This window comes from Castanea sativa, chromosome 6 (assembly GCF_040712315.1).
Source record: "Castanea sativa cultivar Marrone di Chiusa Pesio chromosome 6, ASM4071231v1".
Classification (NCBI taxonomy): Eukaryota; Viridiplantae; Streptophyta; class Magnoliopsida; order Fagales; family Fagaceae; genus Castanea; species Castanea sativa.
In genome coordinates this window covers 48,782,893-48,792,149 of record NC_134018.1, presented here as the reverse complement: position 1 = coordinate 48,792,149, position 9,257 = coordinate 48,782,893, and positions in this window count along the sequence as shown.

Here is a 9,257-nt window from a genome sequence, read left to right as displayed (position 1 = left end):
CATGGACTATATGATAATGTCCCAATATTTATGTTACCATTATTTTAGATAATAATAAAACAACTTTATTAATCACAATATTAAGTCATACACAATGTTATACATAATGTCATACATAATATCATACATGGCATCATACAATAGGATTTAAGGACATACATCCTAACACTACCATGAGAGAATATTATGCTTTTAGACTTTAATAGCGTGCTAATGAGGGGCAAACATTGATACTTGGTGGGAGGTTGTTTTAGCAATTTATTGTAGATGCATACACGTGTATTAAGGAAGCACGTCTTTGATATATTCAAGACCATCAGATTGACTTCAGAATAGAGATTTTGAGTGGTCTAATGGATGTCGTACTTAGTGGAGATACAGACTCAACAACAGTTGGAAAATGTGTGATATTGCCTTCTTCATTTACAGGTGGTCCAAGATATATAGCACAAAATTATCAAGATGCAATGGTAATATGCAGATGGGCTGGATATCCAGATCTTTTTATAAACTTCACTTGTAATCCTAAGTGGCCAGAAATTAGTTTGTTTTTGGACTTTATTCCTAGTCAGAAAGCTGAGGACCGACTTGATATTGTAGCAAGAGTCTTTACAACTATTGCACGATCTCACCCATGGAAAGCACTTTGGAAGAGTAATTGCAAGTATGTAATTTTATACAAATTTCTGTCAACTTGTAAGTACGTATAATGATTGTATATTTTTCTTTACTTATAAGTTTAAAATTATTAATTGCAGTTGTCTATACTATTGAATTACAAAAAAGAGGTTTGCCACATGCACATATTCTTCCTTTCCTTGATCCTAAAGACAAATGCCCAACTCCTACGTATATTGATAGTATAATCAAAGCTAAAATACCAAATTCATGTACAGACCCAGTAGCTTATGAAGCTGTGAAGCTATATATGATGCACGAACCATATGGACTTGCTAACATGACATCTCCTTGCATAATCAATGCTAAATGTTCAAAGCATTTTCCAAAAAGCTTTTATGCTGAAACAACATTGATGATGATGGTTTTCCAAATTATCGAAGAAGAAATGATGGACAAACTATAGAAAAAAATGGAATACTTTTGGATAACCAGTATGTTGTTCCTTACAACATAGGCCTCCCCTAGTCAAATACCAATCACACATAAATGTTGAGTGGTGCAACTGGTCTCAATCAATCAAGTATTTTTTTAAGTATAAAAAAAAAGAATCAAATAGAGCGACTATTGTTTTACAAGAAAATCCTTTAACAAATGGTGGTGATAATTCTGAGATTGTTGTTGATGAAACAAAAGGCTATTTGGATTGTAGGTATATTTCAACTTTTGAAGCGTGTTGGAGGATATTTGAATTTAAAATTCAACATCGGAACCTAGCTGTTGAGAGGTTAAATTTTCATTTAGAAAAAAAGAATACCGTAACATTTCTAGAGTCGATTAATCTGAGGCAATTAGTTCATCGTCTTGGAATTGAAAATACCATGTTCACAGAATGGATGAAGACTAATAATTCTTTTGAAGATGCTAGTGAGTTGACACATACTGATTTTCCTACAAAATGGGTCTGGCAGAGTAATGTTCAGCAATGGAGGCTAAGAAAAAATGGAAAATGTATTGGGAGGATTTATTTTGCACATCCTTTTGAGAATGCTGCTTAACATTGTTAAGGGTCCTAGAAATTTTGCTGAAATTAGAATTAAAAATGGCACTGTGTAATGAACATATCAAGAGGCATGTTATGCACTTAGGCTTCTTGATAATGACAAGGAATGACATGATGCTATATTGGAAGCATCAGATTGGGCTTCTAAAAACAACTGCGTGAATAGTTTGTGACTATTTTGATGTTTTGTGAAATAGTTGATCCATCCAATCTATGGAAATCACATTGGAAAATATTCTCAGAAGACATACTTCATATTCAAAGGCGTATCTTGAAATTTGATGAGCTTAAATTGTCAAAAACGTAGTTGAAAAATTATGCCTTCTATGAAATTGAAAAATTGCTTCAACAATTTGGGAAATTTCTTGGAGACTATCCACAAATGCCACAACCTGATATGAATTTGATTTAAAAGAGTAAAAATAGGCTAATTTAAGAAGAAATGTCGCATGACATCTTAGCTTTAAAAAAAGAACTTGAAGTTCTTCTTGCTAGTTTGAATACTGACCAAAAAAAAAAAAAAAATTTATGATTCAGTAATGCAAGCTATCGGTAATGAAACTAGTGGATTTTTTTTTTGTCTACGGCCATTGTAAAACTGGAGAGACTGATCTTTACAAGGCAATTTTGGCTACGGTCAGATCCTAAGGAAAAATTGCTCTTGCTAGTGCAATATCAGGAATTGTTGCTTTGTTACTCCCTGGAGGTAGAATTGCTCACTCACGATTTCATATACCAATTAATATTTTTGATGAATCTACCTGTGAAATTAAGCAAGGAATGCAAGTAGTTGAACTTCTATTGAAAACAAGTGTTATTTTATGGGATGAGGCACATATGGCACATAGAAATTGTTTAGAGGCACTTGATCGCTCTCTCCGTGATATTTTACTTACCCAAATCCTAATTGTGCTAACAAACCATTTGGAGGAAAGGTTGTGGTATTAGGGGGAGATTTTCGACAAATACTACCTGTTGTCAAAAAAGGCAGAAGAGAAGATATTGTGCATTCTGTAATTAAAAAATCATATCTATAGAAAGAATGTCAGGTTTTCAAATTACACACAAATATGAGGCTTCTACATAATAGATTAAACAATTCAAAATATGCATCAATGATGAATTTTAGTGAGTGGATTTTGAAGATTGGAAATGGTGAAATGGGCGAAGGAGATGGAGAGAATTCAATTACTATTCTAGCTAACTTAATTATCAAACATACTAAAAATCCAATGGAAGATATTGTAAGAAGCACATATCCTGATTTACAAATGAAAATCACAGATCATAGTTACTTACAAGAGAGAGCTATACTTGCACCAACTAATGAAGGTGTTGAAGAACTTAATGATTATGTAGTATCATGTTTACATGGTGAAGAGCAAACATATCTAAGTTCAGATTTCATATGCAAAGCTTCCTCGAATATTGCTAACCAAGATGTTTTGTATCCAGGTGAATTCTTGAACACATCAAGATTTCCTGGATTGCCAAATCATAAATTAAAGTTGAAATTAGGCTTGTCTATCATATAGCTTCGAAATCTAAACCAAAATGCAGGTCTTTGTAATGGAACAAGATTGGTTATTACTAAATTGGGTACATGGGTCATAAAAGCAAAGATCATTATTGGTACCAATATTGGAGCACATGTTTTTATTCCAAGAATCACATTGTCTCCAAGTGAGTCAAAATGGCCATTCCTCTTAAAGAGACGATAGTTCCCAATTTCAGTATGTTTTGCAATGACAATTAATAAGAGCCAAGGTCAATCTCTGAAACATATTGGTGTGTATCTCCCAAATCCGGTTTTCAGCCATGGACAATTATATGTTGTAATATCTAGAGTTACAAGCAGAAATGGCCGGAAGTTCCTCATCATCAACAATGAAATCAAAGAAGAGTCGAATACAAAAAATATCTACAAAGAAGTATTCACAGGCCTTTCTTAATCTTTGATACTACAAATAATAGAATTCCTTCTCCAGGTTTGTACCCACCTCTCCTATCATTTATTTAATAATATTTTACTCATTAATGTTAACTTAACTTGGAAAAATTACAGATTATGGTATCTTATTTTTGGGAGTTTTTAAGCTAAAATTAATTTGGAAGACCAAGATGGGTTAAGAAGATCAGTTTGATATGCTTACCCATACTCTCTACACTTTTCCTCTCTAACGCTTTCATTCTTTTAGGTCAAGACAGTAGAGGAAATGGGTAACCAAATTTTGATAGAGAAAAACTTTACGAGGCTTCCAAAGGTGTAGATTTGGAAGCTATAGACATGTCTTGGCAAGTACGTGCATTACTTTTTTTTAAAGTAAGATATTTTGCTGATACATTGAGAAATGAAACTAATGGGAAAAAGATTGTAACAATTCTACCAGTTTGCTGTTTTATTGATTCTAATGTACTCAGGATTTTCCCTTTTTGTTACAACATTAATATTTGTTAGATGATGAAACATAAAAAATAAAAATAAAAAACAAATTCACACATTTTCCACAGTTGGAACAAAAATACTTTCTGTGTGTTTTAATGCAAATACTTAATGTATTTCCAACTTTCAATTAATGAAAAAGCTATTATAAAATTGACATTATATTATCTTTTGGTGTGCTAAAATAATTTTTATATTAGCTTTTGGTTTCCACCAAATTATAACAGGTCATCCATTAAATTGCAAGTTCACACAAGCTGGAATATTTCTTCAGGTCTCTCTAAAATGAAATGTTTTGCTAAAATACTCCTTATATTATTGGTAGGGTGTTCATATTATTTACTAGTTATTTGAAATGATCTTTTACTATAATGACGGTTAATAAATGAAGGTTTGTAGAAACTATGGAGTCACATTAGCAGGTAGGGTGTCTATCTTTCAATATGAAATTTTATTGAATTACATTCCCACAGTACAAAAGAATATAGAACCCAGACAAGTTGAAAAAATGGAGAAATTTTATAAATAAAAAATTTCCCAAATTCTTTAGAACCACATAATTTTTCAGATTCTGAGATAACAATCAAATGAGGTTGTAAAATAATTTAGTAAAGACAAAGGTAGATTAAAAGCAAGAACGGAGGGAGATTAAAAAAAATGAGTTTGGTCAAAAAAACTATTTTAGTTTAAGTTTTTGGGTCTCCAAATAGTCTTACAAAAATGGTCTTCATGATACTTCTATGAACTTACTTACCAAGCAGGAAGACACTATAGATAGATGACATAATTTTTTTTTTCTTTTTTTGAGTGTTTGAGTGTGTATTTGCATGTAAGTGTTAGTGTTCATTCATCAAAAAAAAAAAAGGTCTTCGTGTTCAATGATGTGGACACCTATTACCATTTTGATTACTATTTTACCCACCAGTTGCTTACAAGTTACCTGTTAATTTACATGTTTTTAAGCTCGATTGTTTCTTCAAGTATTTCTAAATCTTAATTATAAATAAAATGAAAAGGCTATGCTAAAATATTTTTTATATTTTCTTTTAGTTGTGTAGGTTGTTCATATTTTCTACCAGTGTATTACGGATTATTTATTAAATTGCAAGTTCAACAACTGGATTGTTTCGTAAAGTATGTCTAACTCTCAATTAATGAAAACGTTATTATAAAATTGAGATTATATTATCTTTTCATGTGCTAAAATAATTTTTATATCATCTTTTGGTTTCTACCAAATTATAACAGATTATCTATTAAATTCCAAGTTCACAAAAGCTAGAATATTTCTTCAGGTCTCTCTAAAATGAAATGTTTTGCTACAATAGTCCTCATATTATTGGTAGGGTGTTCATATTATCCACCAGTTATTTGAAATTGTCTTTTACTATTATGACGCTTTTTGTTGTTGACTACAAGTATTTTTTACATGGGCTACCAGTAGACTCTGATTATCACAATTGGGTATTATCTTAAAAACACCCTCTTTCTTTTTGCGTCATTGTGTGCAAGTTTGAATTTTTTTTTTTTGAATAGTTTCGGTTTTCTTTGCTATTGCATTGGCCCATAACAAATATGACTTTAATTTTTTTTAATGACACTTAAATGATGAATTCGTGAATTAAATAGAAATAAATAATAGGGAATTAAGTATCAAGTTTGTTGTTTTCGTTTGATCAATAATTTGTAATAATTGAAGGCATGAATAGTTTTAAATTTTCATAGAACCTAAAAAAAATTCTACATCTAAATAACTAGCATAACAAATGGTCCATTCCCACAATTATTTAATTTCCATTCAACCATTGTTTTAAAATTGACAAAATATCTATTTATCGCTTTCACAATTTTTCTAATTTATATTGAATATTTTTTCTGTTCCTATGATGACACTTTATTATTAGACAAAACATTAGGCACTTATATTAAAAATATATATATTGCTAGGGTCTCAAAAAAAACTATAAGGGGAAGGAAGAATCTCTTATGCCACAGACCAAGACCATCAATCATGTAGTAAACCAATGAGTGAAATGACACCTTCTTTGGTTGTAAGAATAATGTGTGAGAGGATTTTACATATTCATGTATTTCATTTTTATATTTAAAAAGTTCATCTACTTAATTAAGACATTAATAACTAGACAATTAAATTCATACAAAATTAAAAACTACAAAAATTGTCTATACATATTCATCATGGATGGTTTTAAATTTACATTTAACTTTGCATTTATGTATTCTTATGCTTTAATTTACATATTTATAACTAAACAATGAAAATTATGACGAAAATAATTACAAATTTTTTTTTCTACTCTTTAAAAAGTCACAAATTTTCTGTTAAAAATTTGTTTATATGTCCTCATGTTGATTGGAAGATCCTTACCACTAACCTTCAGTAGAAGAACAAAATTACAAAAGAAAAACCCACCTAATTAACCAATGACTCAAAAACCATATTCAAAAGGGCAAGAGTACCATATATATAATTGATAACGCCTTAAAATGTATATTTGATATATATTTATATGGACGTTATCTCCTTATTATTGTGCTTAATTTGTATAATTAAGCCATGATTTGCATTAGTTTTTTACATAATTTCTTGAATAAGATGTCATTCATTGTGTGTAATTTTCTACTTTCAGGAAATCATGTGTTTACAGGAATTTGTGAGAGAATGGAGGTCAAACTAGAATTAAGTGGAGCTAAAGGACCATGCTTAAATGTCTAGCTAAGGAGGTGCAGCTGGAGTGCTTGGATTATCTACCATGATTGGAAGCTTCAAATAAGGAAAGAAATCAAAGAGGCAGAATCTGAAAAGGAAAAATCTGATCTGAGCATTTATCAGTATTTTGGGCGTATCTCTCTCCTCGAAAATCCAATTGACACAAAGCTAGATGGGTTGGAACCGTAACTTAAATATCTACAACTTTATTTTTTTAAGTTTTTCTAAATTCTCAAGTTTTGAAGGCCGAAATTAACTCACAAGTTACCGCTGTAAGCTTGGACGGAAATTAAAATAGTAAAAGTTTTATTTTCTTGGGACACTTTTATGTTAGGGTTTTGAAGGGAGGCTGGGAGAACGAATTTTGGGCAGAGAAAACCTTGTATTTTCCTTTCTCTAATGGCAGTCTAAAATCTTTGCTAGGGCTAGAGATTATGTTTCTTCTATACGGTATGAATATTCAATGTGATTCTCTCTAAGATTTTAGAGAATAACATATTTGATTGTTCAATTAGATTTCTTTTGATGTATTAGTTCTTCCATGCTTTCAATAAGTTCAACCATGTTTTTCTTATTGTTTAGATGAATTTCTAATAGTTTCAAATAGAAATCACATTTTAAAGTGAATGGGTTTTTCTGAAAACTATTCTAACCGCATTATTAATCGAGGTTATCATGCGTTCTTGAATTGTCTTAGTTCAACTGAATCATAAGTTTTTAATTGTATAAGAACAATCAATTATGAAATATATATTTTCTTAGATCACAAAGAATCTCATATCGATATAGGGAAACACCTCGATGCCCTAGTATTTATATTATTGATTTAAATAAGTTTTTTTTATTATTATTCTTGTTAACAATCACCAAGCAAAAGTAGTTTTCTTCTTCACCCAAATTGTTATTTAATTATATTTTCTTTAAATTTACCCTACTCCTTATGGTTCAACCTCGGTACTCCGAGAATTATATTGCTATGATCTCCTGCATTTGGGAGTGAGCAAGCAATAATATAAATTTTAAATTTTTATGTATATCTCCTTTTTGTGCAGATCAACTTTAGATTTCATCATGGTATCAATTAATTGACCTAACCACAAAAATACATTATATTTAAAAAGTAAGGTCATTATTACTTCCATTACAACCAAATCATTAATTGGTTGAGACTAAAATAAATAAATGCCTTCGTATTCCCTTGAAACATTAGAGGGGAAGGAGGGAACTTTTCACATACCACCAATGTAACCACATTTATAACTATTTAAGATATCCATGATATCTATTTCTATTTTATAACCATACCACACAAATTACAACTACCAAGAGAACGTACTTTGCAACAATGGAGACAAAATTTCCAGCTACAAGATTTTGGAAAGATAAATTTTCCTTATGTACAAGGTATGTATACTACATCTGAAAACTATTTATTTCTATTTCATAAGATGAATAAAGATCATTAGAAATTTGAGATATGCTTAGTTATATAAATCGTTGAATTTTATTAGTCTATTTCCAGTCTAACAATAGTTCAACTCAATTGGGTCCAACTAATGACTATATTATCAGTTCCAAAAATGAGGTACAATCTCATCAAGCAACTTTCAAGTAAAAATGAGAATTGGAAGGTAAGAGTCAGACTTTCAAGAATGTGGGAAGCTATCAACCGAAAAAATCTAGAACTAATCAGTTTGGACATGGTTCTTATAGATGAACAGGTTAGATTTGAATTGAGAATCTATTTTGTCATATTTTCTTTACTCGACTCACACCTTAAAACTAAAATTGTGACTAACAAATTGCTTATTTAACTACTAGGATGACACAATACACGCTACAATTCAAAAAAACAATGTTAAGAAGTTTCAGGCACAACTACGAGAAGGACAATTATATTCACTGTCCAATTTTTGAGTAGATACTTACAAGGAAAAAGATAGCTATCAGCCTCTAAGTAAAGAGAAGAAAATAAACTTTCTACATACAATAGTTATTGAGGAGCTAAAACAGGTTGAAGTTACTATCTCTCAGCGTAAATTTGAATTTGTTGATTACCAAACAATTGTGGATCGCTTTGACAATTACAAACAATTGACAGGTAGCCTAAAAAGTCTCAAATTTATTTTAAAATAATTATGCTTCAAATTACTTAATCAACTTTATTTGCTGCAGACATCATTGGAAAGATAGTTGGTGTTGGACCACTAGAAAATGTTCATGTTCAACGATCTACTGTCCCAATGAGAAATATAGATATCATGAATCCAGAGTAAGTTTTAGCATGTACATATGTATTCATTGTATAATACTACTTCAAGCTCTTTATCACTTACATATTTGTTTGCCACAGAGAAATCAAAATAAGAATTACTCTCTAGGGACCAACATCAAATCAAATC